The sequence below is a fragment of the Lepidochelys kempii genome, chromosome 6 (genome assembly GCF_965140285.1).
Source record: "Lepidochelys kempii isolate rLepKem1 chromosome 6, rLepKem1.hap1, whole genome shotgun sequence".
Lineage (NCBI taxonomy): Eukaryota > Metazoa > Chordata > Testudines > Cheloniidae > Lepidochelys > Lepidochelys kempii.
Window position 1 is genome coordinate 104778735 of NC_136385.1, and position 22288 is coordinate 104801022.

General features: G+C 41.4%; 1 protein-coding gene across 14 annotated transcripts in view; it reads right to left on the bottom strand.

Annotated features, from left to right (window-relative positions):
• Positions 1–22288, bottom strand: part of BTBD7 (BTB domain containing 7) — a 114632-nt gene that overhangs the window by 89088 nt on the left and 3256 nt on the right. For 5 of the 14 annotated variants that reach the window (XM_073349495.2, XM_073349494.2, XM_073349492.2 and 2 more), the window contains one exon: positions 21557–21637. The exons of the other annotated variants lie outside the window; for them this stretch is intronic. The gene's annotated coding sequence lies outside the window, so the exon portion shown is untranslated. The remainder of the gene's footprint in view (positions 1–21556; positions 21638–22288) is intronic. 14 annotated transcript variants of the gene reach the window in all.

The window sequence follows — 22288 nt, forward strand, 5'->3', positions numbered from 1 at the left end:
TAACCCTGGTCCTTCATTCTAAGACCTTCACAACAAGGCTTAAGCAAGAAGGAAACATCAGCAAAGCTCTCTGGTGCCATAATGAGAACCACAACCAAGCTTTCTTCTTCCACAATGACACATGTGTAGCCTTGGGGGTGCATTACACGAGAGAAAGAAAATAGAAGAGGGTATATTTACAAAAGCAGTCAACTTTTCAAGGCCATTCACAATAGGCAAAGTTGGAATTTGACACCCAAGGCCAAGACCAGATCAGTGCAGCTCAAAGTGATACTCTGTGCACACATCCTGTCCTAGCAGCAATCAAAAAAATTTCATCAACAGGAAATGCTAAATCCAAGGATTCCACTCCCCACACCCCAAAAGAGCAACATTTATATAAATGGCCAGACAGAAGAACAAAACCAACAAAAAAATGTTGTGCTATACAGCAGACTAATACAATAGCAGTACTAAGTCCCTATATACTGTACCAAGCTACTCTCAAGCAACCATGTTTTAATATACTGACAAATTGAATCTCAATCTTATCACCACATACGTCCTTCCAACGCATTACACGTGTGCTCTAAGCTTAAAATCAACCTACTTGCATTGATCAGATTTACATGCAAGACTTTAATAATTCATATCTCATTCAAGAAGCTGATGAACATGAAACATTTTTTGGTCTAGCAAATTCAACAACAAGCCACCATTTTTACCTTCTAGGACTTCTGTTCAAATTACACACGACTGCATGTCTTCTGCAATGACTTTCCATTTTCGGAAAGTTGCTTAATTTTATCTGACTCAAAGACAAAATGTCTTTACATCTGTGCTATGCAACAGCATTAAATATACCCAGCCCCCCACCCCCAAAAACCACCCATGCAAATATCACTGAACAGTACCAAGTCTAACTGCACACCTTTACAAAGAATACAAAAAGTGAGGAAAATCCCCCTAATTTAAACTGATCTCCGGCATTTGCAATGTCTTCTGATATAATATGCTACCGTGGCATATTTTTGAGAAATCTGAAATTTAAAAAAAAAAAAAAAAACATTCTGGGCAAATCAAAAGGAAGTATTCTTTTTCTGTTTTTTTAAGTACACAAAATAAAATAAATAAATCCTCTTTTTGATATAATTAATATGCCGCAGGGTCATTAGCAAAGTAAAGATGGACAATATAATTGTCATGGAATATTTCAGGCTGTCAAAAACAAAGTTGAAAACATTTTATGTGCTTTTAAATTTCCTGTATATTTATAAAATATACTGCTGGTTTTAATGCATCTCTCTGTGTGCTATAGAACCATAAATCTTTTTTACTGTATGACTTTTCCAGGAAGAATCAGTTAAAGCTTAAACCAAACTAGGAAATTGCTTGGACAGCGTTCCCCTCCCACCCCCCTTGAAAAAAAACCTATACGATAAGTCTTCATTCTAGTTGAGTCAAATATCTGAGAATTCGGTTTATATTTTCCACAGCACATAATTAGCTTCAGCCATTTTGTTTGACAACTGCTATAATTAGTTTTCAAATATGCAGTCCAACTAGAAACATTGCACAAGGCAAAAGCTGCTACTATCAGCACAGCATATATAGTCAAAGTGTCAAGAAAAAAATACCTTAAGACTCAAAAACTAATCTTTTAGTGGTAAAAAACCTATTAGAGAAGAGGTTGGGGTTCTTGTACAGCATGTTTACAGTGCTAACCATTTAGTAAGCATCAGTAAGTTGATTAGCCAAGCCTAAATAATTTTAAAAAATATAAATATATGGCATCTTCACTTCCAAAAAGCAGCAACTCTCTTATGCACTGAGGAAATCCATTCTTAAAAATATGTGAAGATTAATACTTCTTAAAGCCTTTCACAATTCGAATTTGAAAGAACCCTTAAGCGTAGATGTCCACTTTTGGTTTGTTCTCAGAGCTTAAATTAACAATATCACATAAAACAGAAGTGAACTGTAACAGTTGTCTTGGAATTGGCATGCAAAAAAGCACAAAAACAAAGGCTATTCAGAATTCTTATGTTCTGGGCCACCAAAATAGATTTGCTTTTATTTATAGCCATTTTTATGGGGCTTAACACTAATATCTAAATATCTCACAATACCTCATAAAATAGGAAAGTATTATTCCCATTTTACAGATTGATCACAGAGGGAGTTAGTTATAACTTCCGAAAGTGAGTATGCAGTAGTGTTGTGGCCGTGTTGGTCTCAGGATATTAGAGAAACAAGGTGTATTTTATACCTCACCCATTCTGTCTCTCTAATTTTCCTAAAGTAATAGAGCAGGGGTTCTAAAACTGGGGGGTCGGGAGCCCGCAGAGGGTCAGGAGGTTATTACATGGGGGGGGGGGGCACAAGCTATCAGCCTCCACCACAAACCCCGCTTCGCCTCCAGCATTTATAATAGTGTTAAATATAAAAAGTGTTTTTAATTTATAAGAGGGGGTCATACTCAGAGGCTTGCTGTGTGAAAGGGGTCACCAGTACAAAAGTTTGAAAAGTAGAGGAAGTAATCAGCAGAGCCAGGAATAGAACTCAGACCTACTGATTCCCAAATGTGAAACATAAGACCATCTTTCCTGCCTCAACATATAGTTTTATAGATTGTAGCAGGTTTGCCCAATAAAAGCTATTGTCATAGCTCTTATAACAAACTAGATGATCTATATTAACATGCTTGTCCGAGCATCCAGAGTTCCACAACTTGCTGCCAAAGTACAAAAAGAAGGCTGCTTTCCTTTCTTTTAGCCTCCATATATTTAGGATTTTCTCTCTGATAAAAGAAAACGAGTACTTGTGGCACCTTAGAGACTAACCGATTTATTTGATCATAAGCTTTTGTGAGCTACAGCTCACTTCATCGGATGCATAAAGTGGAAAGTACAGAGAGGAGATTTTATATACACATAGACCATGAAAAAATACACATTGTAAGGAGAGTGATCACTTAAGATGAGCTATTACCAGCAGGAGAGTGGGGTGGGGGGAGAGAAAACCTTTTGAAGTGATTATCAAGGTGGGCCATTTCCAGGCGTTAACAAGAATGTCTGAGGAACTGGGGGGGGGGGGGAACGGACGACACACACGACACGGGGGACAGGCCCAACAAAGAAAATAACAGAACGCCACTAGCCGTCACCTTTAACCCCCAACTAAAACCTCTCCAACGCATCATCAAGGATCTACAACCTATCCTGAAGGACGACCCATCACTCTCACAGATCTTGGGAGACAGGCCAGTCCTTGCTTACAGACAGCCCCCCAAACTGAAGCAAATACTCACTAGCAACCACACACCACACAACAGAACCACTAACCTAGGAACCTATCCTTGCAACAAAGCCCGTTGCCAACTGTGTTCACATATCTATTCAGGGGACACCATCATAGGGTTTAATCACATCAGCCACACTATCAGAGGCTCGTTCACCTGCACATCTACCAATGGGATATATGCCATCATGTGCCAGCAATGCCCCTCTGCCATGTACATTGGCCAAACTGGACAGTCTCTACGTAAAACAATAAATGGACACAAATCAGATGTCAAGAATTATAACATTCATAAACCAGTCGGAGAACACTTCAATCTCTCTGGTCACTCGATTTCTGATCTCAAAGTGACTATCCTTCAACAAAAAAACTTTGAAAACAGACTCCAACGAGAGACTGCTGAATTGGAATTAATTTGCAAATTGGATACAATTAACTTAGGCTTGAATAGAGACTGGGAGTGGTTGAGTCATTATACTAAGTAAAACTATTTCCCCTTGTTTATTCCTCCCCCCCCCCGCTGATCCTCAGACGTTCTTGTTAGCCAAACCCATCTGCAAGACTTCAGAGCTACACTTGACTCATACCCACATAGCTGCAGCCACATTGGTCCTGCAGTAGTCCAAGTTAACTGCTAGGATTTCTGTAGGCATATCCCAGGATTCTTAGTGCCTGACTAACTTGAGCCACTCTGATTTAATTTTGCAATATATTGTGGGAGAACTTGTCTGTCCTTCCCAAGCCTCTGTGTGGAAGTGTTCACAGCCTGCCACCATAGTAGCATAAAACACTTCTGGCTCAGCACACTCCTTACTTCTTTCCTTTCCATCCAGGCCAAGGCATGGTTCCCACATCAGGTGCATGAACTGTTTCCTACTTTTGGCAGCACTGTTGTTTCAGCAAGATGCAGTTACAGGTATGGGATATGGTGGAAGGCATTTCAACAGCTGTTTGCGACCTCCTAAGGCAACCACAGTTATTCATTAAAAGATCATGCAAGCTAGATGTTGATATGGCAGAGCAGAGACAGCTGACGCATACCATCTATCGTATGTGGACTGGCACTTCTAGTGTACAGCAACCTGTAGTGTGACTACATCAACATGCAGATGTGGGAAGATCAGCAATGCCTCCAGAACTTCCCCATGAGAAAGCACATCTTCATGGAGTTATGTAAGGATCTTGCCCTGACCTTTCAGTGCCAGATCATGCTAATAAGGGCAGCCATACCAATCCAGAAGTGGGTTGATACTGCCATCTGGAAGTTTGCTACCCTACACTGCACAGGTCCATGCCTAACCACTTTGGTGCTTGCAAGCTCACTCAGTGCTGCAGTGATGGAGCTTTGTGGGGCAGGTACTGCTGTGTTTTACCCATGGGTAGCGGACACAGTTAGTGTGCCTGAAACAACTGGCTTTGAGAGAATGAGGTTTCCAAACTGCACTGGAGCCACTGATGACATACCTCTACCAATTGTTTGCCCGGCACAAGCAGCATATGTCAACCAGCATGGACATTACTCAAATCGTCATGAAGGTCTTGGTCGACCATAAGAAGTCATTCACTTTGAGCAGGAACTGCACTTCTTCAAGATGCATGTCCCTATGGGTGCTCCACTTCAGGAGCACATGTGCCTCTCAAGGCCTGAGTCTGCAATTTTTCTGCTAGCAGTATCCATTCGGCCTATGCCTCTTGGTATCTGGCACAAGGACACCAACATCTGTGAGAATAAGGGTGAGGGCTTCCATCAGGAATGGACTCAAGACACTGCCGGTTTACAAGTCCAATATAGGCAGTCAGAGATTGCACCAGTCATCACTGAGGCTGGGTTCAGGTAAGCAAAATAAATTAGGGATTCTTATGTGCCCGCATTGCCCACATCCTTGCATCACATGGTAACATGCCTCAAGAAGCATACTACTGCAGTGTGTGTACATGAACGCTTATGTGTAGATATATGTTTATTTGCTATTGTGTTGTGCAAAGTAGATATCCCCTCATGTGCTGACTGTAAATCAACAGACAGACAGAGATGGTAAACTACAGGGCAGCCACTGGAAGAGTGCCCTGCCCAGGAATCTCACCAACCATCTCGGGTCACTGACATAAAAAAAATTATATTATATATAAATCACCAGCCAGGCAGGAGTGGAGAAAAAAATTCAGGAAAGCAGTAAGAGAATGTTTACCCAAGAGACAGAAACTTGAGAACACCACATCCTCCTTCCCCTCCCACAGGCCTGCACAGCATCAGGAGACCAAGTACCACAATCACCAAGGACTTTTTCCACTTAGTACAACCACTGGGACTTAAAATACAGACTGTCTGGAGTTAATACTCTTATTGGTATAACTGTGTAATAGTACACCAGTGTGTAGAAAGTTATAAGGCAAGGAGTCTATGTGGAAATATGCATTTATGCTTGCTAAGCCTATAATCCCATCTTTGATTCTCCCCCCATCCTCCAGTAATTAGTTCAAACATAGCTCGACTGAATCATTAGTTGCATGTTTAATATCCATTCCCCCCACACAGAGCTTGGAATCCATCTTAAATCACAAATGTAGGGATGGAAAGGGGGATGGAGAAAGGGTGAACTGAAGCTAAGGCCACCCCATAGCTCTAGCCCCGCCGCTGCTCCTGCAGCTGGGACTGACTGCTGCTGCTCCCGCCCCAAGGTAGCTGACCCAACTCCAGCCGCTGTTCTGGTGATCCCAGGGCTGGTCATCAGTCAGCTGTTCCAGTGGCCTCTGCTCCAGCAGCCCCAGGGCTACCAGCTGCTCCAGCCCTGCCCCAGAAGTAGTCATGGAGGTCCCAAAAAAAACCCCATGGAATCTGTGATCTCCATGACAGAATCATAGCCTTAGTCATAACCTGGGAAATATTCCCACTTAAGTTGCAATTTCCCCCCAAATAATGAAAATGGAAGCAGCCAGTTATTCAGCTGTAGCTCCATCTCTGCTGCTGCTTCCTGTGCAGTCCATTCCCCAGGCTCATCCCCAAATAATTGTCAGAATATAGATCCAGGATGTCCCCAAGACCATCAGACCACCTGGTCTGTTCCAGCTCTTCTGCACCCCCTGCTGTCCCTGATCTAAAAACAACACACACACACACACAAAAAAAACCCCAAGCCATTCTGGGTCAAAAGCCTAGCATGCATGATGGTGGACTCAGTACTTGGGGCTATGGCCATCACTTGATTCAAACTCCTTATGTTAGGGGCAAGGAGACACTGAGTTGCCTGACTTGTTATTGGTGTCCTTTGGGATAGGCAAGCTTGACATTTTTAATTCACTCCCGACACTGGATAGTTGGCTACTTGATCCGCCTCCTCTGGCAGCCTCTTGAAAAGGACAGTTTCGTGTGCATCTCAAAACTATATTATTTGCTGTACCTACACCAGAGGGCAACCAGAACCCTGACGTGATCCTCTAGCCAGCTAGCAGCACACTGGGATGGCATCTTCTCACATTATTCACCTGAGCTGATCAGTGCAGAAATGGAGCAAGCCATGAGGACTTAAACACTGACCGGGTATATATAAGCCAGCAGGCTGCTTCTAGTAGATCGGAGATGAATGGAAAGTTAGTAGGTAGAAGGGACAGAAAATACAGACTTAGAGGATTGGGCTATGGCATTGTGGACTGGCACTGAAGGACTATCAAAACCCAAGCTTCATAACCCAGGCTTCAGCTGCTTCCCCTCTGCAGTGTAAGTACATTTGAACCCAACTTACAACAAAACCTGTGGTTCTAACCTATACCCCTCACTGGGCAAGCAAACCTGGGTTCAAAGCACATATAAACCTGGGCTTAGGGGTTGTGTGTGTGGATGATGGGTGGTTGGTCTAAATCCCATATAAGAGCCTAGGTTAAGCCTACAGTGAAGACATACCCTGACATAAATTTGGCTCCCCACGCATTCCTCTCCCCCCAACCCCCCGCAATTGCTCCCCTTAAACATACGTCCTGGGACATTTGTTGCCACTGGAGATTAAAAATGCAAAATCAACCCTTAAGTCCTTTTTTTTTTTTTTTTTTAAAAAGAGATTGTATTTAATTTCATTTATCAAGCTGGACATGGTACTGCGCTGTTGTCTTTGGGTAATGAGACTGGGCCAAGGATCTGAATTCAGATCTCCTGCTTTATGACTTGCTCTACAAATACTACTATGCAGAACCAAGGTAACTAGTATGATTAATTTAGAAAGCAGAACTTGCATAAAATTGCCTTCTGCATCCACATCCTAAAATGAATTATAGAAAATTTGTTACTCTACCCATATTTTAGATTTAATATAAAGTAGAATACTAAGGTGTGGGAAATTCTGGTACTAGAAAAATTAATCCATCAAGTGAGTTTTATTAGCAGGAAGAAAAAAAAAGGAAGATGACTACTTAGAAATCTAATGAACTTTTTGGAGTTTGCTGGAAGAGGTAAATGCCTGCCACAAAACCTGATAGTTTGAGAACTCTGTTTACTACAGAAGGAGAAGCCCCTATAAAAATAGTCAAAGTTAAACTTGATATTAAAATAAGGGAAATAGGAGGGAAAAGCTTAATATTGCTTAGAGTTTTGATAGGACAACTAATGAACAGGTTATGCATCTAAATGTAAGAGATGCAGAGGCCTGGACCTAAACATGAGATAATGAAAGACCAACTGACAAGATGGAAGAGGAAGAGTAGAAAAGCATCACTCACAGTGTTTGATCAATATAAAGTTGAAGAAAGTGACTAAAAGCAGCTTTAGAGACTTCCTTAGGCCAATTTATAAATTGTATGTGTGTGTGTATACTAAATTTCTCTAAGTTGTAAAACAAGTTTTACAAGATTTCTGTTATAAAGGAGTGGATGTTAATAAACACAATATTAAGAAATACTAGTAAGAGGAAACTGTAAAAAAAAAAAATGTAAACTTTAGACACACAGAGATTGATGCAGTCTACCAACTCTAGCTAGGGACATGAAATATGCAAGCCAGGACCCAGTCACTTTAACCTTTTGGCTGAGGAAAGTGAGGTCAAGATCAAAGAGACATTTAAGTGTTGGTTTTTGAAAAAATATTTCCAGAGGTGAACATTTGAAAATACACAAGATAATAGCCAACACTTTCCCTCCCAGTGGTACACCAGATCACATTACATTGTTGAGATGCTTTACACATTAGTCAGTTGTGTCACATCTTTACACACTGCAACCAGTTTTGATACCCAATGGCTGGGACTGAGGGAGCATGAAAAAGGCAGCTCTCGACCTCTGACACCAGAGAGGAGTTTGCATCTGACAGGCTGAGCAGAGGACAGTCAGAAATGATAAAAGGAGAATGGGCTCTTTAGAAACATCTTCCTTTACTACAACTAATCCAAGACATACCTACCTCGCTATACTCTTGCTACACAAAGACTAGCTACACTAGCACACAATTTCTTTGGTTTAAATCATCTCAATCTTTGATTGTTTTGAGGTGAAGTCATGTGGTAAATCCCACAAGGAAAACCAACTTCTGACCTCTTTTGAAGAATTGTCTGGGCGAAGATAATACCGATCTTAGAGCATTCTGTTGAGGCAACTCCTAAAGTAGTACCACTCAAAATACTGGCTGTAATGACGAGAGAGACAGAGAGAAACTGTCCCGTCATGATGCAGAAAAGAAGTAATCATTAAATATTTCTGTTCTGCATTTGGAAAGCAGCAAGATATATTCAGCCATACAGTGATAATGATTTTTTTTATTCCATCAGTAAGCATGGAGAATGTTAAACAGCAGCTATTAAAGTTTTTTAAAACCTGGAGGACCAGATAACTTTCATGCAGGAGCATTAAAAGAATTGACCCAGGAGCTCTCTGAATAATTGATGTCTGTTTTCAATCTTGTAATACAAGGGACAAGAGAACAAGAAAAAAAAAAAAGTGCTAATGATGTGCCAGTATTTAAAAAGGGTAAACAGGATGACAGATCTTGTTTTTTGATTATGAGACTGCAAGTTTGGTTGATAAAGATAACTGTGTTGACATAATATTCTTCCATAAGTCATTTGACTTAGTCCCACATGACATTCCAATTAAAACATTAGCACCATATTAAAAACCCAATGTAGACCATATTAAGTGGATTCAAAACTGGCTGATGAGATTTCAAGAAGTAATCCTTAGTAGAGGAATCATCACCCAGCAGAGGTGAGTCTCATGGGGATCAGTTTTTGGCTCCAGGCTACTCAAACTTTATTAATGAAGAAAGAATTACCGGTAAAATTTTCAGACAAACTGTGGCGTGATAAACAATGGGATCAGTTACAAAAACTGACCTGGATCACTTGGTAAGGTGGGCTCATTTGAACATCAGTTTCAATGAAGCTAAATGCTAAGTCATACACACCTAGGAAAAAAGTACGTAGGTCACACTTGCAAAATGGGGGACTGTATCCTAAAAAGCAATGACACTGAAAAAGACGTAGTGGTCATTGTGGATAATCAACTGAACATGAGCTCCCAGTGTAGAGGGTGAACGTGATCCTTGTATGTATAAGCATCTAGTTAGGAGAAAGAAGGTGGAATTATTATACAGCATTATGTATATAGCATTAATGAGACCATTAGTGGACTAGGGTGTCTCGTTCTGGTGTTCACGTTTCAAAAAGGATGCTGAAAAAATGGAAAGGGTTCTGAAAACAGCTACAAGAATATCTGCAATATGGATAATGTTGCCTTATAGTGAAAGACTTAAACTCAATTTAACTTATACAAAAGAAGGTTGAAAGGTGACAATCATAAGTACCTACAAGAACCTACATGGGGAAGAGTTCTTTAATCTACCGGAAAAAGGCACTGGAAGCTGAAGCTAGACAAATTCAGACTAGAAATCAGGCACATAGTTTTGACACTGAAGGTACTTAATCACTGGAACAAATGACCTAGGGACATATGGATAAATTCTCCATCTCTGGAAGTCTTTAAACCAAGATGGGATATTCTTCTAAAAGAAATGTTATAGCTCAGAGAGAACTTACTGGGTGAGGTTCTATGGCCTGTATTATGCAAGTGATCAGACTAGATCAGTGGTTTTCAAACTTTTTTTCTGCCAACCCAGTTGAAGAAAATTGTTGATGCCCGTGACCCAATGAAGCTGGGGCAGAGGGTTGGGGTGTGGGAGGGAGTCAGGGTTCTGGGTGCAGGCTCTGGGGTGGGGTTGCGGAATGAGGGATTTGGGGCACAGGAGGGTGCTCTCGGTTTGGGTAGGGCTCAGGACTGGGGCAGGGGTGCAGGCTTACCTCGGGTGGCTCCCAGTCAGCGGTGCAGCAGGGATGCTAAGGCAGGCTTCCTGCTTGTCCTGGGACCATGGACACCACTGCACCCTGGAAATGGCCAGCAGTAGATCTGGCTCCTAGGCAGAGGCAAGCAAGCAGCTCCCGCCCACAAGCATCCCCCTCTCCAGCTCCCATTGGCCGATTCCCAGCTAATGGGAGTGTGGAGCCAGTGCTCAGGAGGGGGTCAGTGCACGGATCCTTGGGGCCGCCCCCACCTAGGAGCTGGACCTGCTGCTGGCTGCTTCCAGGGCACAGTGCAATGTCAGAACAGGTAGGGACTAGCCTGCCTTAGCCAGGCAGCACCGCTGACGGGACTTTTAACGGCCCCGTCAGTGGTGCTGACCAGAGCCACTGCGACCCAGTGCCTTACATTTCACGACCCAGTACTGAGTTTGAAAACCACTGGACTAGATGATCAGAGTGGTCCCTTCAAGCCCTAAAAAGTATGAAAGCCAGTGTACCAAAAGCTGGTAGACCAAGAGAAATAGGGGACTGAAGTTAGAGTTTACGTTACCCAAATTCGTTGTCATACAGGTGGCAAGCATAGATTTTCACTTCACTAATACCAGCAGTGGAGGTGCTGGTGAGTATAGCAACTATGCTAAACCCAGGGAACGTGTGGTGTGATGAGTATGTTAGAAAGAGGCAAAAGTGATCCTTGCATCACATTACAGCTCGTACAAACTCAAAGATGCTAACAAATGTCAAAAGAAATAAGTTCCAGCTCTCTGTTCAAAAAGAAAGGAAATTTGAACCTACAGGGATAGGGGCTTACTGAGAACATTTTCTACTGGTAAGGATCCTCAGGACCTAATCTACCTCAGTTTTAATATAGCTGTACCTCATCAGTATGAATACTGTCATATTTTCAAAAATATTTCTCCACAAAAATACAAAAAGCTATAGGTGAAAAATAGGGCAACTGCGTAAAAATAACAGATCCCTAGAAAACCTAGGAAAGGCGCAGCCTATTAATTACAACTGACATTCTCATCAAAATAATTGTGACTGAAGACCCTCTTAAGGCCAACTGCAAGAGGGTGAAGGGGGTTACAGAAATCTCATGCATCTGCTGTGTACATTCCAGTTCACCACACAACATTATGTGAGGCCTCAAATGAAAGTCAGTGTCACACTGGTCACTGATATTATGAAACAGTATGTACATGTACTACTAAAAGAGTTATGTATCTGTACCAGAAAATTTATGTTCTTAAACATGTAAAACAAAAGCAGGACACCAAAAGGTGACATGCTTTAGACTGATAATCAAAAAGGCTGACACAGGAGGTACTGTTGTCATCATGAATAGGTCAGAATATGAACAAGAGGCTGCTAGGCAACTCTCTGACACATTCTACAGGCCATTACCATATGATCCCACTGAGGGTTACCAAAAGAAACTGTACCATCTGCTCAAGAAACTCCCTGAAGCCGCACAGGAACAAATCTACACAGACACACCCCTAGAACCTCGACCAGGGGTATTCTATCTGCTACCCAAGATCCATAAACCTGGGAGTTCTGGACGCCTCATCATCTCAGGCATTGGCACCCTGACAGCAGGACTGCCTGGCTATGTGGACTCTCTCCTCAGGCCCTACGCTACTAGCACTCCCAGCTATCTTTGAGACACCACCGACTTCCTGAGGAAACTACAATCCATTGATGATCTTCCAGAAAACACCATCCTCGCCACTATGGAAGTAGAAGTTCTCTACACCAACAATCCACACAAAGATGGACTACAAGCCACCAGAACAGTATCCCCGATAACGTCACGGCAAATCTGGTGGCTGAACTTTGTGGGTGAGGACAAAGTCACAATTTATACTTTCAAGTCAGCGGGACTAATATGGGTACCCACAGAATGCCAACATATTTATGGCTGACTTAGAACAACGCTTCCTCAGCTCTCATCCCCTAGTATCCCGCTCTTCTTGCAGTATATTGATGACATCTTCATCATCTGGACCCATGAGAAGGAGGCCCTTGAGGAATTCCACCAGGATTTCAACAATTTCCATCCCACCATCAACCTCAGCCCGGACCAGTCCACACAAGAGATCCACTTCCTGGACACTACATTGCAAATAAGCGATGGTCACATAAACACCACCCTATACCAAAAACCTACATGTCTCCAGCTTTCATCCAGACCACATCACACGATCTACTGTCTACAGCCAAGCTCTAAGATACAACCACATTTGCTCCAATCCCTCAGACAGAGACACACCTATAGGATCTCTATCAAGCATTCTTAAAACTACAATACCCACCTGGAAAAGTGAAGAAACAGACTGACAGAGCCAGAAGGATACTCAGAAGTCACCTACTACAGGACAGGCTCAACAAGGAACATCACTAGCCATCATGTACAGCCGCCAACTAAAACCTCTCCAGCGCATCATCAAGGATCTACAACCTATCGCGAAAGACAATCCCTCACGCTCACAGACCTTGGGAGATACGCCAGTCCGCACTTACAGACAGCCCCCCAATGTGAAGCAAATACTCTCAGCAACTACACACCACACTACAAAAAATACTAACCCAGGAACCAACCCCTGCAACAAACCCCGTTGCCAACTCTGTTCGGATATCTATTCAAGGGTCACCATCACAGGACATTACCACATGAGCCACACCATCAGGGGCTCATTCACCTGCACATCTACCGATGTTATATATGCCATCATGTGCCAGCAATGCCCCTCTGCCATGTACATTGACCAAACTGGACAGTCTCTATGCAAAAGAATAAATGGACACAAATCAGACATCAAGAATTGTAACATTCAAAAACCAGTAGGAGAGCAGTTCAGTCTCCCTGGACACTCAATAAAAGACTTAAAAGTGGCAATTCTTCAACAAAAAACTTCAAAAACAGACTTCAATGAGAAACTGCAGAACTGGAATTAATTTGCAAACTGGACACCACCAAATTAGGCCTGAATAAAGACTGGGAGTGGCTGGGTCACGACAAAAAGTAATTTCCCTCTATTGATACTCACATCTTCTTGTCAACTGTTGGGAATGGGCACGTCCACCTTGATTGAATTGGCCTTATTAGCATTGACCCCACTTGGTAAGGAACTCCCATCTTTTCATGTGCTGTTATATATATTACTGCTTACTGTATTTTTCATTCCATGCATCTAATTAAGTGGGTTTCAGCCCACGAAAGCTTATGCGCAAATAAATTTGTTAGTCTCTAAGATGCCACAAGGACTCCTCATTTTTTTCCAGGCAGGGATTAAGAATTGGATCTGCCAGGATGTAAATTAACCATTTTAAGCTTACAATAGTTTCCCATTTACAAACAAAGTCAAATGTTTATGAAGTCAACAAGAAATGAACACAGGAAAAAAAATAACCTGAGGGAGGGGAAAGTGGTTAGCCTGTCTAGGAGTAAAGACAATGAACTCGGGGGACGGGGGTATTTCCAGAAAGCAAAGACAACACCTGGGCATCCTGCACCTAGGAAATAAATGGACTACGTATTTGCATTCATGAAAGCAGGGTCTCAGCCAATCTTGGTTGAAAACGCTGTAGAGGACTTTGGGTGACAAACTTCTTTAGACAGGAGGTTAGCCTATTAAGTTTAGTCTCTAGAAAGCATTTTATGATTTTGCTTTATACATAACCATTTGTTCCCAATATCCTTACTCGCCATCTCCTGAATCTCTAGTATTTGATAGTACAGTAGATTCGGCTTAATATCAATCCTGATATTAGCAGCTTCCGGTTACTGGCAACATATTGCTGGGAATCCCATTAACATCAGTCTTAATGGCATTCAGATACTAGCAATGGCACACCACTAATTAGAAACATTTTTGGAAGGAAGACACCACCTGGAGGCAGGTTTACAAGGCTGCAGCCAGGGAAGAAAGTGCTGGGGTATGTCTTCTCTGGCTGCAGCCCCGCAAACTTGCCTGCAGTCTCAGCCTACCTCAGCCCTTCCTTCTGGGGTTGCAATCTGGCAAACCCGCCTGCACACAGGGACCACACAAGTAGTAAAGGGCTGTGGGCAGAGCAGTAACAGGGAGAGCGGCTGCAGCCCAGATGCTGGAGCTGCACAGTACCTCTCCCTGTGCCCTCCAGGTTGTGCCCCGCTGGGGGACTGTATGCAGAGAAGGAAGTTCTGAGCCCTGATGCCTGGAGAGCACATAGAGAGGAACAGGCATGCAACTCCGTGGGCCCCACACCTCCCAGAAAGCACCAGAATCTGGGCTGCAGCCCCACCATCCTCCCTAACTTCTGCCCTTCCCACAGGTAGGTTGCAGGGCTGCAGCCAGGGAAGGCACCTCCCAGTGCTTGCTTCCCCAGCTGCAGTCTCACAAACCTGCCTTCTGCTTATTAGAAACTGCTGAATAATAGAAATTTTTTGATGGCAACCAAGGGGTTACTAATAAGTGGAATCTACTGTAACATATTTATAGTGAAAACAGAACATCTCAGTGCTGTGGTGTTAAGCAAAGTGCTGCTCCTCAGTTGAATCTCACAAGCTGTTACGTACTGTTCCTGTGGGAACAGCAGACCTGGTAACTCTGGCCCACCTGGCTAGACATTGCAGAGAACACTCTGAGGACTTGGGGATTGGTATGTGCCTATCATATTTAATAATTTTATTAAGATAATGTTGAAGTAAAAAGAAAACGGTACAGAGTTTAAGCATAGAAGTTTCTGGTTATTAGGGAATAAAGTACAGATCATCAAAGGGAGTATATCTACACACAGAGAGCAAAGCCTGCAAGGACCTGGAAGGCAGTGCTTGTGTCACCAGAGGCTGGTGGGTTCTGGGAGCTGTTCCACAGCAGGCACAGACAAGGCTGCTTCACCCTAAGGGCAGGTGTGGTAAGGGGTTACACAACCCTGAGTACCCCAGCAAGTATCATAACAATAAACTGCAAAACTGTTCAATGTGTCAGAATTACTTGAGATGTTCTCAGTAATGAGGATAAAAATATTTTGACAAAAAATATACCTCAATCTCTGAGTGTACTCTCCTTAAAATGATAGTTAATCCAAAATTACAAAAGCAAATACTGATCTTTTGTAAATCTCTGACTGGTAACTGACTACTGATATTTTCTGGACTCAATGGTTAGAGAAGAATTTTATCACCAGTACTGCCTAGGTTACAGAGTCATTTACTCAGTCAAATAAAAGCCTAGATTAAGCACAGAAATGCCTCCAAAAACACTTTCCCAAGACTGTTGTCTACATATTTGTAATTAGAAATTAATATTGTAGCAGTCAATGATAACCCTGCTATAATAAAAAGTCTTTCAGTATTTCCATTATAAATCTTTTTTCTGGAGGTGTTTAATAAATGAATAAAAACTAAAGTGATTTTAATGGTTGAGTCAGAGATGGGAGCTACTTTATGATCCAAATCTGATAGTTCAGAAACAACAAAAAGAACATGGTAAGCATTCAATTCTCTTTCAATTCAGACATAATAGATGGCTGAATTACCAGCATATGCACATTTCTGGAAAAATCAAACCCCATAGCACCAACTATAACAGAATTCAGTGAGAACACGGGTGCTTGGTATGTCTGAAAGTCAGGTCATAACACAATATTTCTCATGTTCTTCTACACACTGTATGTGATACCTGTTAGAAAATACTGAGCTTTCACCTAGTACATCATATTCGGTGTCAATTACACTACATTTACAGTTTCGAAACAAAAATATTGCAAAGTGCACTGCTTTGCTTTATAGTTAAAAATGTCACTTCTATTACTATACCAAATGATCCATGTCTTCATGGCTCCAAAATATGCATTTTGTCAATATTTAGTATTAATGTTTCCATCTATGCAGAACGTTTAAAGAACGTAATAGTATAATGCACCTCAAAACTTCCTAGAGGTACATCAGACTGTAATGGAGGAATCTGCACGGCAAGTAGCAGGTCTGATTAATTTAACTGTTTTTTTCTTTACCAGTAAATTATAATAATGCTTCTGAAGAAAGCACACAGCCAAAAGAAATTGAGAAATAAAGCTAATTACCTCAGCTATTTCCATGTACAATAGGACTTTATATCTGTATCAGTTCATCACCCACATATCAGACATCTGCAGCACAGATGCCTATAATGGGGCAAGACAAAATGTCAACCTTAAATGAATTTCCATGTTTGGTTTAAGACAAGAGCCTTCATGAAGAGTGAGCTAAAGGAGAGGGGATGACCAGAGAAGTCAAATGGAGAAAGAACAGGGTTTCACAGGCCCCAACAAACCATGTAATCCAGGAGTAATCGATAGCTGAACTGCAGGACAAATCTGGACCGCCAGACACTTATGAACAGACTGCAAATATCTTTACTTACTTATTGTTATTTTTGTATTATTTTCTCTGGAGTCTGGACCTTGACTACATTTTGACAAAGAAATTTGGACCTTGTCAAAAATTAATTGATTACCCCTGCTGTTATCTTATAGCATTGTGTTGTTTTGAATGGTCGACTTTAGGGGGGGAAGGTGGGGAATAAAAAGAAAAAGGTGAGTTATATGTTGGGAGCAGGAGGAAAAGAGTAAAAAAACCAAACCACCTTTCCTTTCATTAGGATTACTTTAAAAGATAAACTTGAACCACCTCCCTATCACGCAAAGGCATTATAGTATCTTGTTATAGTCTGTAAAAAAAAAAAATTAGTGTTGCAGTTGCTGTGGGAAGCAACATTCTCATTTCACATCTTAACACAAGATAAGCCAGTGGTTCTCAAATTTTTGTATTGGTGACCTGCTTCACATAGCAAGCCTCTGAGTGCAACCCCCCTTATAAATTAAAAACACTTTAAAATATATTTAATACCATTTTAAATGCTGGAGGCAAAGCAGGGTTTGGAATACAGGCTGACAGCTCGCGACCCCCCGCCCCCCATTTAAGAACGTTGTGACACCCTGAGGGGTCCCGACCCCCAGTTTGAGAACCCCCGAGATAAGCAATCCAGTCATTCAGAAAAATACTTCACAAGAGATCAGTATATAATACGTGAACATATTCCTTAAAAAATTTAAGATACCTTGGAAGGAATGCAAACATCACAAGCTGCTTAGGTTAATATAGGTATTCTTTTCAGAAAGAAGAGACTACGACATATTACCAGACACAGATAAGAACAGTCCTTGCCCCCAAAGAACTAACTAGCTGGCTAAACCAACTAGCTTAACTAAATTGATAAAAGCTACTTTTAAACCAAGAGTGTCTCCATAAATTTAAAAACATTTAAAGATAACCTTAGTTAAAGGGGTGCAAGTTTGTGTGTAGACAAGGCTTCACATGAATAAGCGTTTGCAGGACTGGACCATGATACACAGAGGATAAAACCCACTTGGAAGAAAAATAAGCTAAAGTTAACACTATCTCAAATTTCCTCCACCACCAGTCTTTTCTATTAAGTAACACTGAGACAGAGATGGCATTTGACTGCATGTTCACACGTATACGTTGTGGAAGTCTTTCCAAGGAATATGAGTGAGACGGGTGTTGGCCTGGCAAGTGTTTCCAAAGTATAAGGGACTGAGGCGGGAGAGGGAGAAGGAAACAACAAAAGCACTGAAGGTGGCACCATTAGTGGAGTGAAGGAAGACACAATGAGATCCAAGATGTAGGCCAGGATGAAGTTGTGTTGAGCCATGAAGGCAATGAGGAGAGTTTGATTTAAGATTTTATACTGTTTCCTAAAACGCACCTCCTTATTTTTCCTAGCTTTTTAGAAGTATTTTTCCTCAATTTATCAGAATGACTAACTCATGGCAATAACTTTACTTTTAAGCTTTTTAATTTTGCTTCTTTGCAGAGTTATCAAAGCAAAGACAGGCAACTCCCCTCTCGTATCACATTGTATAAAGAGATCCTGCTTCTTAGGCACACTCCTAAGGTAACTGACAAATATTATTTATGTCAGTACACAAAAGACACTCCACAGGATTAATGTTAGACAGGTTTGTACAAAGTATTTAAGCAAAATCCTGATTAAAATCTTACCACTGGACTATCAGTTACATACAAGCGAGCCATAGTTGCATCTAATCTCAATATCTGACTCCAGATCATAAGAGGACATTGGTTGGCACTAAATTTTCAGATCCACTAATTGAGGGACACGTCTCAAAGTACGTAACTCTGACAAAGTGACATTTAATAGCAAGCCTCTACATGTTGATACTGAGGCATCCATACTAACAGTAGAAGTTTAACACAGATCTGTCAATTAGTTCTGAAAGTAGCAGAATTATTAGCTCTTGAAAAAACCAAAGCTGAAAAGCTAGGGAAAGATTTTCTATACTCATTAACTAGTTAAAAGTTTAACGATGACAAATATATTTCCCTTGGGATGATCGTCTTGAGTCTTTGGTGTTAAGAAGTTGGGAGACAAATGTACTCCTTTTACCATACTTAAGAGTAACAGCTGCAAATTAGCATACTGAAATAATGCTATCTCAAATAGGATATAGTAGAAAGAGGGAGATCAAAGGTGAACAACGGGAATGATCGGGGCATGGAAAAATTCTCACATGAGGAGAGACTGAAAAGATGTACTCTGTTGACTTTAAAGACACAAACAACAGGAAATATGATGTGAGTTTACAAAAACTACAAATGGTAAAAGTACATCAGGAGCTTCTGTTCATCTCAGTACAAGAAAAAGGGGACATTCATTGAAATTGAGAGGTGGCAAATTCTAACAGTAAAATTTTTCATACAATACACAATTAGACTGTTGCACTCAGTGCCCCAAGATAGAAGCCAAAGAGCTAAAAGGATTCAAAAGAGGATCAGACATTTATATAGAGAAGATTATTCAGTTATAATAGTAAATATATATTTTTAAAAAGCTCTGGAAGTTATTTGAACCCTCAAGCTTCAGAGCATAAACTAATCTCTAACTTTGAGGGATTTGAAATAAAATTTCCCTGAAGGCAGGTTATCCCACAATTACCTACTGCAGGTCTCTCTCTCTCTGTAGCAGCTGGTACTGGCCACTGCTGGAGAAAGGATACTAACTACATAGGCCACTGGTCTGATCCAGTATGGCTATTACAGGAATGATTTAAATGTAAGAAAAGGACAGAGGCTAAACCCTCCTTCCCCCAAAAAATCTGTAAACCATTCAGTTTTACTTAGTTATTGAATTACACGCTTTTAAAATATAAAGAGTCCTTCAGTGTTTGGTGTGGACTTCTGTACTATTCAATGAACAACTTAAACAGTTTCCGATTTAACTCAATGTTTTAATGCTGCAAGAGAGCTTTGTGCTCTAGTCATGAGAACAAAGAACTGCAAGCACAGAGGATCCTGGATCCTGGTCCCAGATGAGCTGCTGACATTATTTGACTTCCTGGTGTAAGTCTAGCTAGGAGAAAAAATGGGTAAAAAGCACCACTGCACTAAAAATTAGAAGCTGCAGCTAATATTTCAGATACAAGTTACAAAATAAGTTTTCCTTAAGCCTGCTTTGCTATTTTGCTTTCCTTTCTTTTTTCAAAAGATTAAAATAAAAAGTAAAGAGATTGTGTACTGGTTTATCTGTGAAGCGTGTTGTGGTGATCTCAGTCCAGTTCCCAGCAGTCATTAGCACTCAAAACCACCATTACTATACTTTTTGGTAGATTATCATAGAATATCAGGGTTGGAAGTGACCTCAGGAGGTCATCTAGTCCAACCCCCTGCTCAAAGCAGGACCAATCCCCAATTTTTGCCCCAGATCCCTAAATGGCCCCCACAAGGATTGAACTCACAACCCTGGGTTTAGCAGGCCAATGCTCAAATCATTGAGCTATCCCTCCTCCAAAAGGGCACACCGTTGACTCATATCCAGCTTCTTGTCCACTGTAATCCCTAGGTTCTTTTCTGTAGAACTGCCGCTTAGCCAGTCAGTCCCCAGCCTGTAGCAGTGCATGGGATTCTTAGAAAGAAAGATCATAGAAATCATAGGGTTGGAAGGGACCTGAGGAGGTCATCTAGTCCAACCCCCTGCTCAAAGCAGGACCAATCCCCAATTTTTTTTGCCACAGATCCCAAATGGCCCCCTCAAGGATTGAACTCACAACCCTGGGTTTAGCAGGCCAATGCCCAAACCACTGAGCTATCCCTCCCACATAGTGTAGGCCAGGTCTACACTACAAATTTATATTGGTATAACTATGTCTCTATGGCACTCAGGGGTGAGAAAAATCCACACCACTGAGCTATGCAGTTATACCAACCTAATCCCAGTATAGACAGTGCTGTGTCGATGGGAGGGCTTCCCCCATTGACATAGTTACCGCCTCTTGCAAAGGTGGATTAGCGATGCCAACAGAAGCAGCTCTCCTGTCAGCAGAGCAGTGTCTTCACTGAAACGCTACAGCTTTTTAAGTGTGCACCTGCCCATAGTCGTATACAGGACAAAGACTGAATGGGCATGAAAATTCAATTATTCTCTCATCCCCAAAGACAGTCCTGTCAGGTCACAGCATATGTATATTGGTAGATTAACATGGGAAATATTGTGCAATTGTGTAGCAATTTCCATCAAAGCATTTAGCAGCACATTGAGAATTAAGCCTCACACATTCCTGAGAGTACCTGGGCAGTAAAAAGAAGAAGAGCGATTAGGTGACTCACCCAGTATCACAGAGTTGGGGTTAGAGCCAGATCTGAATACAGATTTCCTATATTCAGGTTGTGTGATCTAACCACAAGACTAAGCTTGCTGATTACTTTTCTGCATCTGTTCTGAAGAGAGTGTATACCAGTCTCAAAAGCCATTTGGCAACCTTCACAAATACATCTACACAAACATGTTTAGTAGTATGAAAGCCTCAGTTCTAGTTATATTTTTGTAAGTTTTAAACAAGAGTTTGCCACAATAAATCCTTAACTAATGCCAATAGCAAGTATGATGTATTTTTAAAGGTTTTCTTGTTTTCTCCACTGGTATGAACCTGGTACAAACCTGGTACTGTATCACATATGCAGCAGTTTCTTCTTATCTCAAATGAAGGCTAACTTTGGCCTCAAGGCTCTGACAGTCCCGCTGAAATTAATTCAAAGAAATGAACTAAGAGACTGCTTATTCTACAATTGCATCAGAATATGTAATATGTCTACACACAAAATTTCAAGCTGTCTCCTAAACAGGCTCAAAACCTGAGGAAACAGCCCAGCAGCATGTCTATGCATGTATTCTAAGATGGCTTATAAAAATAATTCAAGTCTTTCATATATGCATCTCTGTAAATCAACCAATGCCAGGTATACATGATTACAACACAACCATCTATGACTCAGCAGGGGAATCTGGACATACAAGGAGACTCATTTACATTAATAAGTACAACCATAAAAAATTAAGCCAGAGTAACTAAGAAAAAGTAGTTTGAGATTTCCAAACTTTAAAACTGTGTTTCTAGTCTGACCGAATATATAAAATTGGGAGGAAAATGTCAACCTACTCTAAACGCTGCTCAGCATCCTGAAGCAGATTAACATAACTTAGTGAGACTGTGTCAAAGTATAAAGAGACAAGGTGGGTGAGGTAATATTTTTATTGGCCCAACTTCTGCTGGGGAGAGAGACAAGCTTTCGAGCCACACAGAGCTCTTCTTCAGTCTCTCACCCCAACAGAAATTGGCCAAATAAAAGATATTACCTCACTTACCTTGTCTCTCTAATATCCTGGGACCAA